Here is a 21,214-nt window from a genome sequence, read left to right as displayed (position 1 = left end):
TCGACACCCCCTTTAATTTATTTTCTCTCCACTTTATTAAAATCTTTATCTTTATTAAAAATGAGATATATGCGTGATTAATAAAGTGTGAGTATGTATGATGCAAATATGTGCTTTTTATTGCTTCATCGTGTAGTGAGGGGAAGAAAGTTCGAAAGCGTAGTACTATAAATAAGAGTATTTTATGCTATAGGATTATTTATTGATATGAGTATTTCCAAATAATCCTTGCGCACATCATTGCAACCTCCAGTGTCATTTTATTTCATAAGAGAAGATTTTCAAGCGTTCTACGTTCTGCTAATTGGATTCATTCACTTATAAGTGACACACACACACTTCTTTGTAAAACTATCTTTTTCAGATTTGATTTTTCGGACTCTGATCATCAACGATCTATTGGAGTATACATAATATCATTGTCTCATTGTGATAAAATTCGTCTATGACAAACCAAGAGAACACTAGAAATTCGGTTTGATGACCTTTTTGCAGAAATAGCAAAAGCTTCGTTAGAATCAGATAAGCAAAAATTCCAATTTTTTATTTTTAAAGAGACTTACAAGAAATAAACACAATAAAAGTATTTCTGTGTATTTCTGCTAATACTATAGTGTTCTAATAGGCTAATTGAAGTGTCACAAAGATCCCCAGTATTTTGAAATGAATCGCAACTATACACAACCATCTTAACAGGGTGTCGCGACATGTCGGTTTTACCCTAACCATAGGGTGTCGGTTTTACCACAACAGCGCACATTTTTTTATAAATGCAATTAAAAATATTGAATTTTTCAAACTCGTCTTCAATGCACCTAGTTGATCATAAGACAGGCCGATAATAATAGGTACTGAAAATGGGGTGATTTGAAAAGCTTTCGTTCGGTTAAAACCTTAAAATCTACCAACGAAATTTTACATCCAGACGAGTATGAACGCTGCTGTCGAATGTTTTGTTAATTTTTATGACATTCGGCGCACTAACGTAAATCCAATTTTTCTTCAAATGCTCTAAATAAACGTACTAATAATATTGTATCATTATGAAATGAATAAAAAATTTGATTTCTAGGAAAAGTTGTGGGGTGTCGGTTTTACCCACAGTGTCGGTTTTTCCCACAATTCCCCTATACTACTATAAGGTTAAAGTATTGTCGAAATTTGTCAAAACCGTTCTAGTTCGAATTTAGTCGATTTTATCGTACAAGTTCAATTATTAACAAATTTTGTAATATGAAAATAACCATGATAATTTTTTTTTCATCTTTTGAGATGGAAAACTAGATGTGAAACAAGTATGAAGTAGATGTGAAACAAGTATGAAGTTTATAAGCAATTTAAAATGTAAAACAAAACAAAATTGGCACCTTTAAGCTAACGCAACGTGCCTTATCAAATAAACGATTTGAATAAAAAAAAAAAAAGTATGAAGTTTTTTTGTAGTGCTTGCTGACAAAAGAGAAAAAAATAAAAATTATACCTTACATCCGAAATTGATATCATCAATCAATTACCAACAATCCTTAAATACCTTTGACCATTTCGTTTCTTTTGAGCCCGCTGTTCATAAAAAGATAACATTATGAGAAAAATAACTCAATATTATATTTACTTGTGAATTACTGGCCTCCGGAATGTTTCAACAATTTAGGCTTTTCAAGTTTTGTGCTAGACTGTAACGTTCGTGTCAGACAGAAAGTCAGCGAAAAAAAAAACAACAGCGCTGGATTATTGTTTTCAACAAAAAAAAATTGGTTTAAATTGTGATGAATCGGTTTTCTTTGTGAATATTATACGTGGCACTTAAGGGGTAGGATTACCATACAGTATTTAAATAAATAATTTTTTTTTAAGTTCAAACTTGCCTCAAACCCGCCAGAGTAAAAGCAGATTAGAATCGCGACCTGAAACGATCTCGAAAAATTTACGGTAGCGCCTCGTGTTACTGAATACATATCCCAATACTATTTCTTAAATAGGGCTAAACGATAACAAACGATTATGATTTTCTTTACCTGAAAATGCATGTTTCGATTATATGAAAACTGGTATTTCGAAATTTCCCAGTGGTGTTTAAAAAAATAATGATTTTTTGTTGCAGCTTTTAATTTGAGAGTACAACCGGCTCGACCGTTTCGGACTTTAACAAAAACGCGCGCTGGATCCTGATCTGGTTTATCATCGAGTAAGGTGGGGTAAAAGTGCGCGTGGGACTTTAAGAAGCACACAAGCGCTTGAACCTGGCAACTCTGTATGGATTTAGTGTATCATTAAGTCAACTAATCGCACATATAAGCATGAAAGGTTTGAATACAGTGGCTTGAAATTAAGGGGGAAGGACTATTTTTCGCTGATTTGATATTATTTTTTGAATTTTGGGAATCATAAATTGGCTGTTTGAATAAATCAGGATCTATAAAACTACAGTACCCTAAAAATCTTCAACATGTGGTTCGTTGCGAGATATATTTGATTTGATGAAAAAAATCAGTAATTTTCGTAACAATTGAATAAGTTAAAAAACTGATAGTGGGATAAAAGTGCGCATAGCATATCCGCCCCAAATCAAAAGACGCGAGTGAAGCTTTTTATAGAAAAATTGAACTAATTCTTCCATGATTTAAAGAAGGGACCAGCATCTTCAATAACTGCGAGCTCACCGGTCAAATTACGACTGATATGAGCGGTTTAGGAACAAAAGCATCAGCATAACTGGTTCCAAGGAAAAATATAGAGTGCCGAAAGCTCAGAGTAATTAAAAAAGAACCAAAAAAACTATGAATGTAAATAAAGATGTATTTCCAATATAAATAGCATATTCGCAAAAATTCTTGTAGTGATCTACCCAACTATGACAAATAATGATGTTACCAGGGGTGACAGTTTGATCATGAACCACATTGTCTAAAAGATGAAACTTCCAAGTTTTTTCAACATAATGGAAAACTGAACAACATCAACCGAGGCAGAGGGAGGGGTACTTTTTAGTTATGAAGGAAGAGTAAGAGGGGATGGATATCCTAAAATTGATTAGTTTAATTAATGAGCGGGAATAAATCGGCTATTTAAACTGTGCGCACTTTTGCCCCGTGCTATGCGCACTCTTGCCCCGACCATGGGGCAAAAGTGCGCATTTGAGTATTCATAAGAAAATAACTATTTCTCGGATTACAAGCAAAACCAAGAGATATCTAGTATTACGTTTCGAAGATGTGTGATGAGAGTATTAATTTGTAATCATGCCGATTTTCTAGTGCTTTTCTACCAATAGTTATTTTACGAAAACTGTTAGGTGCGCACTTTTGCCCCACCTTACTCTAAATAAAAAAGCGTTCGCAGAAATATAATAAAAATGTTGAAAAGGATATTTCACTTTACCCCCAAAAATAAACCAAAATTGTTCTTTTTTCGACACGTATGGTGGTCTTACTCCTTAACGGTGATTAACGCCTTCCCGATTACGTAATCGACGTTTTCGCAGTTCTGTGTTTATCAGTGACAGAAAAAAGGTCAGATAAATAAATTATAGTACTAGATATACCGAGCGGAGCAGCGCCACATTAAATGTCAATAAAATATCTCCCACATGACTGTAGGCCAAAATTAGAATTGATTGCCAAATTAGAATTGCTTGAGAATTGCGGTATGGACGCGTGGATGCTTTTTACCACGCAGAGACTTACAAGGACATTCCACCTCAAATGTTTATCATGTATGAATCGATAACACGGTGCTACAGCAATTTTGAACTTTTCATGTAGGTTGTAGGGCGCATCAAATGCAATACAAAACATTGTTCGAAAAATGTTTTTTACCCCCAAAATATTATATTCTGGAAAGAAGAAGAACAGATCTTTCCAACAGTATGCTGTTTTGTAATAAATGATGTGCGATTTGTGGACAACAATATGAAAATTGCCAATTTTTGAGATTTAAAAAAAATACATGCAAGTGGTTCAACATTTCTCCAAAGGCACGTCCTAGTTCTAATGATACTTCGAAAAAACATTTAATTACGCGTCCAATGACATTTTGATCATAAAAATCGGTCTAAAATTGCAAAGTTATTCAATTTTTCCCAAATAAGGAATTGTCTCACATGGACTCTTAAGGCGAAATGGTGCAATGTTGATCACAGTAGCAATGCTCCAAAACCCCTTAAGAGCCATAGAAGACCATCTCTAATTTAGGCAAAATCGAATAACGCTATTTCTCGACCGATTTCGAGGATCAAAATGTCGTTGGAAGTAGAATTAAATGTTTTTTGAAGCTAGAACGTGCCTTTGGAAAAATGTTGAGTCATTTGCATGTTTTTCATGAAAACAATTCAAAAATTTGTCAATTTTCAGGTTGTTGTCCATAAATTGTACATTGCTTTCGACACAGTTAACCATGAGATACTGCTTGCAAAGCTTGATAAACTAGGATGTACCTCGAGATTCTGCCACTGGCTTCGATCCTACCTTAAACCACCGAGAGTGCGTCGTGCAAATTGGTGACAATGTGTCTGAATCCTTTTGTAATAATACCGGAGTTCCCCAAGGTAGTACACTAGGTCCATTACTATTTTCATTGTTTCTGAATGATGCGGTCTTTGTTCTAATGCGTGGAGGGAAACTGTTTTTCGCCGATAACTTGAAGATATTTCTTGTGATAAGAAATGAAGCCGATTGTCGTGAGTTACAGTGTCTCATTGATACATTTTACAATTGGTGTCAAAGAAACATGTTGATCCTTTGCGTTACGAAATGTTTTGTCATCAGTTTTCATCGTATAAGGGACATGCTTAATTTTAACTACAACATTGCCGGAAGTCAGCTGCAACGCGTTGACCACGTAAAAGATCTAGATGTTATTCTCGATGAAAGTATACCAATCACCTGTCAGCGACTATCGACAAAGCAAATCGGCTTCTAGGTTTTATGTTCAAAATTTCCAACGAATTCGGGGATCCTTTGTGTTTCAAGGCTTTATATTGCTCACTGGTGCGCTCGCAGTTGGAATTTGCAAACATCGTCTGGTGCCCTTATGCAAGTGGAGTGAAAGGATTGAAGCTGTCCAGCGCAAATTTATACGATATGCTTTACGTCAATTGCCTTGGAATGATCCGTTGAACCTGCCACCATATGAGAACCGTTGCAGACTATTAGGACTACATACTTTGCAAGAACGTAGACACACTTCACAGGCCGTTTTCATATCAAAGCTTCTGTTGGCTGAGTATGATGTTCCCGACCTCCTTGGACAAATCAACCTCTACGCCCCAACCCGTGTTCTTCGCCCTCGGACATTACTTCACATCGAAATGCGAAACACCAACTACACTTCTAATAGTCCGATACTAGCGATGGTTCGTCGCTTCAACGAGGTTGCCGAGCACTTTGACCTCAATTATAATTCATCACAATTTCATCACCGTTTGCTGTTACATTAGGTCAATTAGTTTTAGTTTAGTTCATCAAGACTTAGTGTCAGATGAACACAAATTTAAATACAGTTACAAAAATACAAATATGAAAAATAATGATAAGAATGCATGTCATTTTAAGGAATTATCTTAGTGTGAACGAATAAAAATGACACAATTGCAACATTTGATGCTATAGAAAACGTTTTGATAATACAGTAATGTTTCGATTATATCACTATGCGTTAATATCAATACTCGTTTATATCACCCTCGATTATATCACGGTTTTATCTCGATTATATCACGCTTTTTGAAAAACAGACAAGGCACACTACGTTTTGATCCATTTAAGCCACATGTTGTGTCCTGGCACTTTTAGGATTTTTTTACAATTGATTTGCTTATTTATATGTAGGGTAATGAGCCTATTATTAGGTTTCGGACTATTTCGTTAAGGGTTTATATATGATGAGGTCGGTCAAAAAGTCGATCTTTTTATTCTTTTATCTTAAGGTATAGATTCTTAAGAAAGTATCTGAAATTTTTTTAGAGGTCTAAGTAGTAGAAGCAAAAGTATAGCGCTGTTCATCTTGTTCCTTTAAGTGAATGGAGGGCGTGGCGCGAAACTTTAAACGGGAATAATCTCGAAATCATGTTTTACCAAGACGTTGTTGCAATTACTAGGATTGCCGAAATATCTTTCGGCCGATTTCAATTTTAGTTTTAAATTCTTCGTAACTTATTTGCCGTGTCCTTAAGGGACCGTCTGGTTTAGCAGGTAAACAAATCGACTTCTTTTTTAAATTGTTAGTTATCCGCAGGAAAATCTAACAAATTAATGAGAAAACCAAAATACGCAAGATATGGTAGCTAAGCCGAGATATGCATTTTCTCTTGAATAGACACTGACACTGACACGACAATCGACACTGAATCTTGATCGACATTGATTTTAATAGTCAAGATATTTGTCCAAAACCTTAACGTGCCAGATTCCTTCAAGTTTAGTTTTGGATGGTTCAACAATTTTAATGGGGTTTTCGATTGATGTGCACCGTTGTAGTGGAGTGCACTGGTTTTGCACTTTCTAGCAGAAGTGTCAATTGAACATACCCAGTTTTCTGCACTTCTGTTAGAAAGTGCAAAAATGGTGCCGTTTCAATGCACTCCACCACACAGGTGTCAATCAATCGAAAATCCCATAAGTAACGGTACGGGATACGTAAAGTGAAGCTGTGCGGGGAAAAATTATCCCCTGATGCCATACCGTTTTACCTAATGCGTTAAACAAATATGGCAGACGCCGATCTAACCAACGGCTTCAAATGGGTAGTGTGATTATACAAGCATGGCAAAAATATGCTCATTACCCTACTATGATTTACCATTTTGACTAACTTTAACTTTTTATTACTTTTGTTTATAGAAATACATGGGTTAATGCTTAAATATATTTTTTTGTTTTGTTTTGAATATATCACGCTTCAAATATATCACGCTAAAATACAGACCAACCGTGATATAATCGAAACATTACTGTATTTAAAATAATTGATTACTTGTTTCAACTCACATTGATTGCTGTTTCAACTTACCTCGGTATGAGGAGAGTTGAAACAAAGAGAACACTGCTACAAAAATCAATATATTGATGCTTTGTTATTGATTTGTACCAGTTTTTCTGATGTAATTTGATAAAGCATAAACAGAAGTAAGCAATTTAAAAATAAGCAATCATCGAATGACAGTTTTTGTCGATTTATCTAATAAAAAAAAATTGTTTCAGCCCTCCTCGGTCTCCCCTACCACTCTACTAAACCCCCACCCGCTCCACTTCCAAACCCATTCCATCAACATTTCAAAATATAATCACATGAAGATAACATTGAACTCATATTGATTAAGTTAATTAAATATTAGGGCAGCCCGGGGCTAGTTGGTGGTTGGGGTAAGTTGGTGGAATCCCTTTGTCTTCGTTTCTATTAGACATATAGCGCTGCCTCTCATTGTGAAGCTCAAATTATGTGAAACCCATTATCCAATGTGTTTTCGTTAAAAAACATTTTGTTTTGTAAAAGTCGTGGGCGATATTGTGTTTTCGAGCATGCCAAGTAAATTATTTAAATTTTAAACACTTTCTCAATTATTTTATTTTTCGATGGTGCGTAAAAAGAGCTTTCAGTATCCGTATAGATTTTAAATATAGCCATGAATTAAAGTTATTTTTTAAATAGTTTTTTGTAAAATATGCGGTTGAAGTAAGTTGGTGGTGACGCACGCGGGGCAAATTGACGCTACTATTTACAGTGCAAATATAGTCATCAAATATTTTAATTTTTGGAATTCACTCCAAAGTAAAACTTTGTGTATCTCGTCAATACAGGAGATATTTACTTCGGCCAACCGCCTGAAGAATTTCGAAAATATGTTTTTAAATATGGAATACGCGTCAAAGTAAAATTCAGGGGTATTGAAACTGAAATATATTGGCAATTGTCGGTTAATATACAATTTTATTGAAAAGGCATTCAGCACGAACCTTTGATTTAATTTTGATTATAATTGAATCTCCATTTTCTGGCATATTCATACATACCGCCAACTTACCCCGGGGCCGGGGAAAATTGGCGGGATATCCGCGTCACACATTTTTGTCTATAAAAACAAAGACAATGCAAAAAACACTTCGATAAAATTCAGGGAAGTTGGCTACAGCCGGATGTTCACACAAGTTTTTAATTTCTTATATAGAACATGTGGTGGTTTTTATGATGTTCAATATGTTCCTATGTAGAAGTAAGATTTTTGTGATATCGCTGTAGAACATCGTAAAAACCTGAAAGAGCCACGCGCTATTTTATTTATTACTTGGTTTCTTGTCGATTTCCTGCGTATCAGCTGGCTTTATCTTTGTAAAACAACGCAATAAAATTGGGAAACCTCGAACCAAGCGCAACAGATTTCCAACACAAGATATAGATTACTTGGGTGAAATATGAGTGGTTCTTATAGTATTCTACATGTTCTTAAGTAGTATCGTCGAACAAACTGGGTCTGGTCCGTATATTCTACAGGAAGTAAAATTCACCTATAAAAGCTTATGAATCATATGGAAAGTTTTTCTTTTCAGCGCATCTTATCTTTTAAAGATTATTGTGATATCACTGTGGAACATAATCTTGATTGGAACAACCCGAACTTGTTAAACATAAAAACCCTATTTGGGCTTTCTACAAAACATCTTTCGATAATTTTAATTTTTTCACATGTTTTAATTGCTACTTGGGAGTGAAACCGAAACTTGTCTAGGCTTAGCAGAAAAATGCGAAAGCGCTATGCTATATTTCCCCTAAGGAGAAAAAATTGGGCAAACACCAAAAATTTCTCTCTAGGGCGAAATTTTTTTGGTGATACCACTCTTTGTACGCCTACTCCGACGAAAAATTCTCCAGTCAGGTCTCGGGGTTAGTTCGACGATTCCGGTGGAGCAGGGCATCCAGTTCGATGGTGCCCCGACGACCCGCGACTGGTGGTGCCTCGTCGCGGTCTACTCAGTCTAGTCCCCGGCGGTGAATCTAGCTTACGCCGACGGAGAGTTCCCCGGCGAAGGAAGTTCTCACGATACTGATTCTTCTTTGTTTTTAGCACCACAACTTCTTGAGCCCTTTAGCATCGCAACTCCTTTAGGCCCTTTGGTTCCATTTCGCTCCATTTCGCCAATCAGCTCCCGACTTTACTAAAATCTTGTTCGTGAACTACTCGCTCTAGTCCCCGACGATGGATCTAGCCTACTCCGACGGAAAATTCTTCGGTGTGAAAGGTTCTCCCGAAACCGAGCGGTAGATTTCTCTCGATACCGATGTTCGTTTCCGTGAGCCATTTAGCTCCCCGCTTCATCCCAATCTACTCGATCTAGTCCCCGGCGGTGGACCTAGCCTGCTCAACGGACCAGCCAGTAGCTGCTGAGGTCCAACCAGCGATTCCGGGTGGAGTAAAGCGAGCGGTTCACTGTTGCCCCAACGACCCACTGCTAGCTGTTCGACGCGGTTTATTCGGTCTAATCTCTGGCGGTGGATCTAGTCTACTCATGAGCTACCCGGTAAGGTGTTAAGGTCGGTCCGGCCATTCCGGTGAAGCCTAACGTCCGATTCGGTACTACGTCGCGTACTACTCAACTGGTCCGCGGCGGTGGGCCTAGTCGACACCGGTGGATGGTGTGTATGTTTTTTTTATAGTAAGGCTCAAAAGCCTGGCCTGTAGTGTATTGGCACTGTGTGGGACTCACGACTCACGTTCGTGCCTAACCACTAAAAACATTCCTTACTTTTTACGCCCTTCTTCCCCACGGAACTACGTCATCGTATTACTTCGTGGGGGGGTTCGTTGCGCTTTCGTGGCACCTCTTTCTGCTGCTCTATCTCGGAGCTTCGCTTGGTTCATGGAGTGGCACGACCTATGAACTTTGATTTAACTCTCGGTTCCTCTCCTGCTTCTTGTCTCCATCCATTACGTCGCCGTTTATTTCTCGTCCCTGTGGTGAGCCGTTTAGGTGCTGATTCCCTGAGCCATTCAGCACATGTTTCCGTGAGTCATTCAGCTCCCAGCCTTATCACGATCCACTTGGATAGTGCTCAACGGTGAACTCATCCTACTCCGACTTATGGTTCCCCGACGGAGGAATTTCCCCCGACACCGATAACCACTTTCTTGAGCCATTTAGCTCTACTAAAATCTTCCAGCTTTACCGCTTATCCTGCTCCGATTGAGAGTTCCCAGACAACGGAATTTCTTTCGTCACCGGTGTTTGTTTCGTGAGCCAATTAGCTCCCCTTTTCATCACGATTCTGTCGGGTAGTCCACGGCACCGAATCAGCCCTATCGTGAATTCCCCGGCGGCAGACCGCTCCCGATACCGATGTACGTTTCTGTGAGCCATTAAGCTCCCCGCCTCGTCTACTTGGTCTAGTCCCCGGCGGTGGACCTAGCCTACTCAACGGCCAGCCAGCAGATGCTGAGGTCCATCCAGCGATTCCGGGTAGTGCGTAGCTTCCGGTTTTTTTTACAATGGAGAAGACCTTTACGTCCTAGCCCAGTACACGTGCTATTGGTAGTAGAGATGGGCGAAACAGTTCACTTCGAAGAACCATTCCCGACTGAACAGTTCTATAAAAAGAACTAGTTCAGATAAACCGTTCTTCCGTTCAGCTGATATTTTACTTGTATCCAGCGAATGTCTCTCAAAACATTCGATTCTTGGAGAGGAACCAAACAGATGCTGCCCAAACTATTATCTGTATGCTTAACAAGTTCATCAAGGGTGGCGATTTCTTCATTATGTATAACTAGAGAAATAGAGAATGAGATGAGTCGTTCGCTTATGAGTCGTTCTTCGCCGGTTTTATTCTGGGAGAGCACAGAGAGCGGTTTGTGGGACGGCAAGTCAGTTCATTTTCATTCGTTCGCCTAAAAATCGGTCCGAGAAATTCGCTAAACGGCTTTGGGTCATATTCAGTTCATTCGCTTTGAAGAGAATTGAGAACTACCGTTCTTTTAAAAAGAACTTCCGTTCGCTCATTCTCTTCAAAGAACCAGTTCACTTCAACCGTTCGCGAACGAATTGCCCATCTCTAATTGGTAGGGTCCAAGCTACCGCACGGGGTGCACTGGGGGCGTGTTGGGCTCGAATGGTGACGCTGCCATTAATACCGACTAAACTCCATTGGGCTCCGCCATCGTTCCTCCCAGGAACTACCTCTCAGTATTACTTCTGGGGGGATGGCTGTACTTAATGTACTCATTCACTCTCACTCACGCGTTCATACGTCCCGTATGAGGCTTACTTGGGTGCTCTCTATCGCACCTTGATTCACTCTCAAACATTCCCACATGAGGCTGACTTTTGTGCTCACCTTTTTCGTTCCTTGCGAGGCTGACTTGTGTGCTCACCTTACTCATTCCTTGCTAGGCTTACTTTTGTGCTCGCCTCACCCATACCATGTGAGGCTGACTTGGGTGCTCACCCTATCACCTGATTCACTCTCGATCGTGCCACTCTATTGTACCTCCGTCACTCCCCCTGGCATCCCATGTGGGACATTTTTCTTAGGCCCCACTTCTGACATACCATGCGAGGCTGACTTGTGTGCTCACCTTTTTCATTCCTTGCTAGGCTTACTTTTGTGCTAGCCTCTACCATACCATGTGAGGCTGACTTTTGTGCTCACCCTTAATATGCCGTGTGAGACTGACTTGGATGCTCACCCTTTCACTCCTCTGCCACGCCATGAGGCATCGATAGCTAAGTTCCAACATACTACGCTACGACCCTCCCGTCTTGGCATGAGGCAGTCCACTTATACGCCTATACACTCACTCTTCTGTCTTGCTTCGGGGTGGCTGGGTTTACCCCTTACGCGGTTGCCAGTCGCTGCGCCAAACCTGCCTCAGCATGAACAGACCATTCACTCCCTTTTTTGCGCTTGGCCTTTTTCGCTCCAGCTAACCAATCACTAGTTAGCCATGCCCGTCGTCTGTTGCTCGGTTCGCCAGATTACCTGTAGCCTACATCACTCTGAGGCACATCACGCGGTAGGTGCTCTCCAGGTTCTGTAGGTAACTGGTTACCCTCAGTGCTCTTGACCATAACGGGCCGCCGTACCTGAGGATAGATACGGCAACGCCTGCCAGTAACCTACGTCTACTGGCGCACACCTTTGAGCTGTTGGACATCATCCTCGATAGAGCCGCAACAGCAGTCGACGCTCTCTTGCATGTATAGTCGACATTGTCAGCTTGTCGTCTGTAATGACTCCGAGACTTCAGACTTCGCTGTGAAGTGATCGCGACTTCTCCCACATGGATAACTGCATGTTGTGCCGACTTGCGGTTGTTGACGATAACTACCTCCGTCTTATGATGAGCGAGCTCCAGGCAAAGCCGACGATCTTGACCCCAGGAGGGAACTTCAGTCTCAGAACCCCGTCATACATGAGGTATCGCCTTGTGACCTGTGTTTTTTTTGGTCACAATAAATCCGTGGTCGCTGGGCCAGCTTGATATAGACCCCTTGAAAATTTTGTAATATTTGTAAATATTGTCAGTAAATGTCTAAATGTGAAATAAATGTCATAGCTTCCGTGTTTACATGTTTGAAGGATGTTTATTTCATGTTTAGTAGTCTTCGGTTGGTGCCCGTCAGTATTTATTCATTTATGTAGTTACTTGTTTATTTATTTATTTATTTATGTTATTTATTTATTTGCTTGTTATTTATTTATTTATTTACTTGTTATTTATTTATTTATTACCTGGTTATTTATTTATTTATTTGCTTGTTATTTATTTATTTATTTATTCCATATTTATTTATTTACACTATTTATTTACTCCATTGTTTATATTATGTGTCAGAGAGTTTATTTACATTTTTGTTCATTTGTTTATTTGGTGAAAAGTAAAATTATACAATGTAAAGGTTATGCATGCAACCAATCCGATCTAAAAATTCAGTTAAACTTTTTATCGGGGCACCAACCCATACACGTTTGTAAACAATGTTTTTTTTCTGCTACGCTATATACAAGAAGAGGTCATCGATCGTCGTGAGTGGAGATGGTTTCCGGGGGCACGGGGGAATAAAAAGGGTTTCCCGCGTTGAAAACAGGATCAATTACGAAAATCAGGTCCGAGGAGTGAAGACCCGCGGCAGCGTTGTCCCTTCGCCATACTGGGACTGTGCGTTTCGACAGTTTTATCGGTTGTATCGAAAAGTGGGATCTTAGTGATACGAACCACGGTCCACCAGAAGCACTGCACGAACGTTTATTTCTGGTAGGATCAGTCGAGCGGGGCCATAGTGTAGTGCTCAGTTATTCTAGCCCAGCCTGTGCAGAAGTGATGTGACGCGAGTGCTAATCCTGGCCGAATGATGCCATTGCAAATTAGGCAGTATATGGACTGAGGCCAAAGTTGTGTATGTGACCAGAATCTGACCATAAACCCCGCTCGATTGTGCTAAATCACTCGCGAAAGTTTGTGTGCACAGTGTACCACTCCCGGACCATCTTTCGGAAACGCAGGCCACCGTTACACGGCCGAGTTGCCGCCGCAGCTGGATCTCGACCGACGGAAGTACCCGGTCTAAAAACATCGTCAGCTGCTCCAGTATCCGTTCGTCGTCCCAGTCCCCGGAAACCCAGCGAAGCAGAATGTCGACCACCGTTCGTCCCGGCCGCAACGATCCCAGATTAAAGAAGTGAAATAAATATGCGCAAGTACTTTATCTTTAGTGTTTTTGTTTAAATAAATTGTCTGGTCTGTCTAATTAAGCTGTTTTATATTAAGCTGTGATGTCCTTGAGGTCAAATTAGTTCACTATATTGTTTATTTTTGTAGTTATTTTGCCCAGAGACCACGTATTTAGGGAAGATAGTCCACCCGTATGAAATTCTCCAGGAGACCGCGGTAAAACGACCCAAATGCTCTTGTATAGTGTACCGTAAACCGCAGTGAAAGTGCAAGTCCGCGTAGAGTTCGTAAAATATAGTCGTAACAGCCTATCGAACTGTCTCTGCGATAGTCCGTTCTCACTTTCAGCGTAGGTCGTCAGCCTGTTGAGGATGACTCTTTCCAGGAGTTTACCGAGAGTATCCAGCAGGCATATAGGCCGATACGATGCTGGATCTCCTGGTGGTTTCCCTGGTTTTGGCAGTAACACCAGCTTCTGGATCTTCCATCTATCCGGGAAGTAGCCATCGTCCAGGCATTTCTGTAGGACTATCCTGAACATGTCCGGAAACGCCAGGATCGCAGTCTTCAGTGCCACGTTGGGAATACCATCCGGTCCGGCAGCTTTCTTCGCTTTCAACCCTTTTGCCACTATAAGGATCTCGTCGTTGGAAACCCGATTGTCACCTGCATTTTCACCATCTACATCAGCGTACGGTGTAGGCGGCCATGCGGTTGGGTCGTGCTTCGGGAAAAGGCCCTCCACGATAATTTTCAGCTTGTCGCCGTACATTTCGACTGGTGTCATTGGACCCTTGATCCTGGCCATAACGACACGGTAAGCATTGCCCCAGGGGTTAGCGTCTACTTCTCTGCACAGCTCCTTGTAGCAAGTGGACTTGCTTAGCACTATCTCACGTTTGAAAGCGGCCCTGGCCGCCCGGAATGTTATCTTACACTCTTCTCTGACTGCCTCAGATCTTGCTCTCTGAACGCGTCTTCTGGCTTTTAAGCAAGTAGCCCGGAGGATGCTTAGCCCTTCGTTCCACCAGTACGCCGGTAGTTCATCGGCTCCAATTTCCTCGGCATTGTTATATCGTATGCCCTAGCTATTGTTTCCGACAGCTCATCGGCACTCGGAATTGGAGTAGCGCTGTCAGCACGAAGTGCTTCCACAAAAAGGTCCTTGTCGAATTCCTTTATTTTCCACTTCCGCTCGCCAGTCCTCACTCTCTGCGTCACCGTACGATTTCGCTGACCAATGGTGTGGTGGATGGCTTTTTTTTTACAATGGAGAAGACCTTTATGTCCTAGCCCGTGCTATTGGTAGGGTCCAATCTACCACACGGGGTGCACTGGGGGTGTGTCGGGCTCGAATCGCCATCATTCCTCCCAGGAACTACCTCTCGGTATTACTTCTGGGGGGATGGCTGTACTAAATGTACTCATTCACTCTCACTCACGCGTTCATACGTCCTGTATGAGGCTTACTTGGGTGCTCTCTCAATCGCACTTTGATTCACTCTCAAACACTCCCACATGAGGCTGACTTTTGTGCTCACCTTTTTCGTTCCTTGTGAGGCTGACTTGTGTGCTCACCTTACTCATTCCTTGCTAGGCTTACTTTTGTGCTCGCCCCACCCATACCATGTGAGGCTGACTTGGGTGCTCACCCTATCACCTGATTCACTCTCTATCGTGCCACTCTATTGTACCTTTGTCACTCCCCATGGCATCCCATGTGGGACATTTTTCTTAGGCCCCACTTCTGACATACCATGCGAGGCTGACTTGTGTGCTCACCTTTTTCATTCCTTGCTAGGCTGACTTTTGTGCTAGCCTCTACCATACCATGTGAGGCTGATTTTGTGCTCACCCTTAACATACCGTGTGAGACTGACTTGGATGCTCACCCTTTCACTCCTCTGCCACGCCATGAGGTATCGATAGCTAAGTCCCAACATACTACGCTACGACCCTCCCGTCTTAGCATGAGGCAGTCCACTTATACGCCTATACACTCACTCTTCTGTCTTGCTTCGGGGTGGCTGGGTTTACCCCTTACGCGGTTGCCATTCGCTGCGCCAACCTGCCTCGGCATGAACAGACCATTCACTCCCTTTTTTTGCGCTTGGCCTTTTTCGCTCCAGCTAACCAATCACTAGTTAGCCATGCCCGTCGTCTGTTGCTCGGTTCGCCAGATTACCTGTAGCCTACTGGCAATCTGGATGGTAGCAGCCGAGACTGCGTTCCACTTCTCCACCGATTGACACATCCGCTGAATAAGGGTATCAGGGGTTGTGTCCCAGCCACAGACGTCAAGCATTGCTCTTCTTTCGACGTCGAACCGATGACATACGAACAGTATGTGTTCGGCAGTTTCGTCTACACCTGGGCAGTCCGGGCAGACTGGGACCTCCGCGTGCCCGAACCTGTGGAGGTACTGTCGGAAACAGCCATGACCTCACAGGAATTGTGTCAGGTGGAAGTGAACTTCCCCATGAGGTCTTCCCACCCAGTTCGATATGCTAGGTATCAGCCGGTGGGTCCACCTACCTTTCGAGGAGTTATCCCACTCACGCTGCCATCTGGCGACCGAGGTCACCCTTGTGCGCTCGCGGGCTCCCCTATTTCCACGTAGCTCAAAGCACTCCTCATCTTCCCGATTGACCAGCTCGACTGGCATCATGCTCGCTATCACGCAGGATGCATCGTGTGATACCGTCCGGTAGGCAGATATAACTCTGAGGCACATCACGCTCTCCAGTTTCTGTAGGTAACTGGTTACCCTCAGTGCTCTTGACCATGACGGGCCGCCGTACCTGAGGATAGATACGGCAACGCCTGCCAGTAACCTACGTCTACTGGCGCACACCTTTGAGCTGTTGGACATCATTCTCGATAGAGCCGCAACAGCAGTCGACGCTCTCTTGCATGTATAGTCGACATGGCTGCCGAAGGTCAGCTTGTCGTCTATAATGATTCCGAGAGACTTCAGACTTCGCTGTGAAGTGATCGCGACTTCTCCCACATGGATAACTGCATGTTGTGCCGACTTGCGGTTGTTGACGATAACTACCTCCGTCTTATGATGAGCGAGCTCTAGGCCTCTCGCGCTTATCCATACCTCCACCGTGCTGATCGCGTGTTCTGCGGTTAGTTCTACCTCAGGAATTGACTCCCCGTAGACCTCCAAGGTTACGTCGTCAGCAAAGCCGACGATCTTGACTCTAGGAGGGAACTTCAGTCTCAGAACCCCGTCATACATGAGGTTCCATAGCACCGAGCCTAGGATCGAGCCCTGCGGGACTCCGGCGGTAATCGGAACCCTTTTCTGACCGGCATCGGTCTCGTATAGCAGTACGCGGTTCTGGAAGTAACTTTCCAAGATCCGGTACAGACCCACCGGTAGGCTAAGCCGGTGTAACGAGAGCGCGATGGATGGCTGGATCACTGTGTGTGTACTGCTCACTAACTCGCCAATTCATGTCATCCATCAGCGACGCGCTGAAGAATGTTACGTCGATGATGGATTCCCGACCGTCTTTACGGAATGTGCTAGCGGAACCTTCATTGCGCAGCTTTACGTCCAGCTTCGCCAGTGCTTCCAATAGGCTGTAACTTCGTGCGTTGGTCAGCCTGCTACCCCACTCCACGGCCCAAGCGTTGAAATCTCCTCCTATAACAACCGGCGTTCGCCCGACTCACGAGTCGGTTAATGCGTCCAGCATCCGGTTGTATTGCTCTGGTGTCCACCGTGGAGGAGCATAACAGCTACACACGAATACGCCGTTTATCCTGGCGATCACGAAACCTTCGTGTGTGCTATCCACCACTTCTTGAACAGGGAAACCGCCCATCACTTGGATTGCCGCCATCCCTGCACTATCCACCACCCAGTTCCCGTTATCGGGAGGGACACGATAAGGCTCTGCAATAATTGCAACGTCGCACTTCATTTCTGTTGTTGACTGCCACAACAGTTGCTGTGCAATGTCACAATGATTGAGATTGAGCTGGGTAACCTCCATCATTATTGGCCTGCCTTTGCCTTTTTGTACTCTGGGAATAAGAAGCCTCCCGTCATGTGGTCTTTTCCGACCTCATTTGTGCAGAGAAAGCACTTCGGTTGCTTTGTGCAGTCTCTAGCAATGTGTCCCTTCTCCCCACATTTTCTGCACAGATCAGATCTGTCGGGGCCTCTACAGTTTCTTGCCTGATGGCCAAAACCCAGGCATCTGAAACACCTCTCCATTTGTTTAGTGGCTCTAGGGATCAATCGCAACGAGCACACCGACCACCCGATTTTGATCTTACCGGTCGACATAAACTTGTTGGCTGCGGTTGGCGATAAGCGTATCACTGTTGTCTGTGTGCCACTGTACGCCTTCCTCAATCTTATTGATATCTGCTCCCTCTCCAGGTTTCCTTGCTTTATTAGCGCGCTTCTCACTTTGTCTTCCGTTGTGATCTCGTCCAGATTCCTGCACTCGACCACTGCTTCCTGAACTAATGCTCTCACATTCGCTTCTCCTCCCATCGCTTCTGCCACAAGTTCCCGGTAGGCCGAGCTCTTGATTAATGGATCTTTGTTCAGCTCGAACAGCATTTCGCCTTTCTGAGTACGCCTGGTTCTTATAACGTTCTTCCCCAGCTCCTTCAACTTGGGATCCTCTCGCACCCTTTTGAGGATCGCAGCGTACGTCACGCCTTCGTTTACTTTGACGACTAGAGCGTCTCCCCTCTGCTTCTGCTGGCGTGGCCGAAGGTGTGTATGTGTATACATATGTATGTACGCATGTTAAATCACGAGCTTTTAAAATTTGTGCGTCTTAAAGACATTTTTGCATACATAATAATGACACCAAATAGAAGTAACCTCTGAATTCTTGGGCTTGATCTTGTACTAAGATCCATAGAAAAATGGATATTGATGAAATTACAGAAGATTGGATCAAGCGTGTCTTGGAACGCTGTTTTAATTATAAAATTGCGCTTTAAGTGTTTCTTATTATTAGGAAAGCGCGCATGCCAATTTCGGTTTGAATTGGTTCAACATTCTAATAAAGGAAAAAAAACAAGAGATGAAGAGTCCATGTGGACGAGTTCCCTACCCCCACATTCCTTTACATAAACTTTTTCGTACCCCATATCCACCCCTACACTATCCATGCTGTATAAGGACGGCCCTTTAGGCGCCCTTTTTTCAATGCCAGTACGATTGTTAAACAAAAACGAGAGTTTATTTACTTTATTTTAATAGTGCTACTTTAGACAAGTACAAATCTTTACATGGAAATTGCATATTGCGGTTACGGTAATACCACTTACACTTGGTATATAAATGTTTATTTCCCAAATCGCAACTACGGTAAAAAAAAACTTTACCAACATTAATTACTGTAAACGCGACTAACCTTATTTTGATGAAAAGAAACAGTCAGCCTCTAATTACAGGCATTTTCATAATGAAGAAACATTTTTTTTATTCGTGGCATTATGAAGAAACATTGCGAATTGGCTAAGAGGTAAATTAGAACAAAGTTTTGTCCGTCCTGATAAAACAACACCATGAGTCCCAAAGGAAGCTCAAAAAATGCTCTTCAAATTTTATACTGCGATTTTTTCATCGTCAATTTCGATCAACAGTATCATCCCACCGTAGCATCTCTGGTTCATCGGTTTCTATTTTGTCTCATCGCAAATGCACAAGAAGTGTTTAAGTATGTGATTCATGTACTTTTATCTTCTACCATGAGCTTTTCGCGAACAAACACTCCGCAATTTATCCTGAACCAGTTGGTGCTGCTGTCGAAACTATTTTCTTTCCTTCTCTAACATATATTGAAGGCTTTGTCTTTGAATGTCGCGATCCGATCCGGTCAACCATGTGACGCATGATAGCAATCACCGTACCGTCATCATCGTTGTTTCGCGTATTACCAATCATTCGATGTGGGTTAAGACGAAGAGGCAGTTAGGGAATGTGGGGTGTCAGAAAAACACAAATATGGAATGAAAGCCGGATTTCATTATGACTTACGTTTACAGAAGGGTACTCGACCAAAGGATGTGGTGGTCGGTGGGTAAATATTCTACGTCAGCAGTGTTGTTTTTCGATCTCACATATTGTTAATAGAATTTGATCTAGATGTTTGATTCTATTTTAAAATTAGTAATGGTTGTTTTTCTTCTTCTAAAATATATAAGAAAGTTGCACTACGTTAAGCGTTATTGCAATAAGAGTAATGTGGAATTCCATAAAATAAGCTATACAATTAAACAAGTGTACCCCAGCATTACGTTTCAATTTTGCAGTACCGTCTTTACACATGGGAACACATGGCCAGAGGTCCCGGAGTTTTGGGGCTCCGCACTGAGGGTGGATATAAATCCAAACTAAGTACTTTGCAACGCTTTAGTGCATTGCAAAAATAGCAGGAATTTGAATTGACACTCGTTTATAGTTTATATTGGCATTGTTTCATAAATGTCCCAATGCCACTTATTGGTGAATCGGTAGCAGAGCAGTTTGGAATCGAACATTAGTTTATATCACATAAGATCAAAACGTTTAAAGACCATCAGACAACCAGGCGGAACAATACTAGTATCAGAAAATGCGACACAGGACCGCCAAAATGGCATTGAACCAAATTTGCAAACGGTCCAAAATTTGAGCAAAAATGTATGTTTCGGGCTATACGTATACAAAGTTCGGAAGGGATCGAACCGTAGGAACAAATAAAGCAAAACCCCTCCAAACTCTGCAGGTATCACGAAGGCCTGGTACTGTTATGGCCTGTTCCACTATTACCGGACCTGCTTAGAATGGCACGGAACCAAAGATGTTTTTTGAACATGAATGAATTTAAACACCACAATACTGCATAAAGGAATATATATATATAAATATATAAATATATAAATATATATATATATATATATATATATATATATATATATATATATATATATATATATATATATATATATATATATATATATATATATATATATATATATATATATATATATATATATATATATATATATATATATATATATATATATATATATATATATATATATATATATATATATATATATATATATATATATATATATATATATATATATATATATATATATATATATATATATATATTGTGTTTTTTACATCCTAGATTGCATGATTCAGTGATCGAAACCAAACTTCATAAAGTATTTGAAATTATTAAATTAAAATTTGTTTCTGCTATTGAAATTGACAAAATGATAGTATCGCCCCTTTGGCGATTGTTTACTTTTTCGGTCCCACCTATCAGCATTGAAGTATCGCCCTTACGTTTTTTTACAATAACTACCGTTTTACACCACCGATTTCGTCCGGGGTTTTTCAATAGCGATCATTGTTACTATTTACAGCTGGTATCAGCTTGATAATCCTAAAAATACGAAAAAACAGTTTCGCCTCTAAACTGCTAGCAAAAAAAGTATCGCTCTGTTTGTTTACACGGAGCGTGGAGGGCGAAACTTTAAATAAACAAACAAAAATACAGTTTTTTGCTGTAGTTA

General features: G+C 41.5%; 1 protein-coding gene across 2 annotated transcripts in view; it reads right to left on the bottom strand.

Moving 5' to 3' along the window:
* LOC131678005 (unc-112-related protein) overlaps nucleotides 1-21,214 on the bottom strand; it is a 340,909-nt gene that overhangs the window by 197,162 nt on the left and 122,533 nt on the right. The gene's annotated exons all lie outside the window — the stretch shown is intronic.

Source organism: Topomyia yanbarensis, chromosome 1 (genome assembly GCF_030247195.1).
Source record: "Topomyia yanbarensis strain Yona2022 chromosome 1, ASM3024719v1, whole genome shotgun sequence".
In the NCBI taxonomy this organism is placed as follows: domain Eukaryota; kingdom Metazoa; phylum Arthropoda; class Insecta; order Diptera; family Culicidae; genus Topomyia; species Topomyia yanbarensis.
Note: the sequence above shows the minus strand (reverse complement) of the source record. Positions and strands in the feature narration are given on the sequence as shown.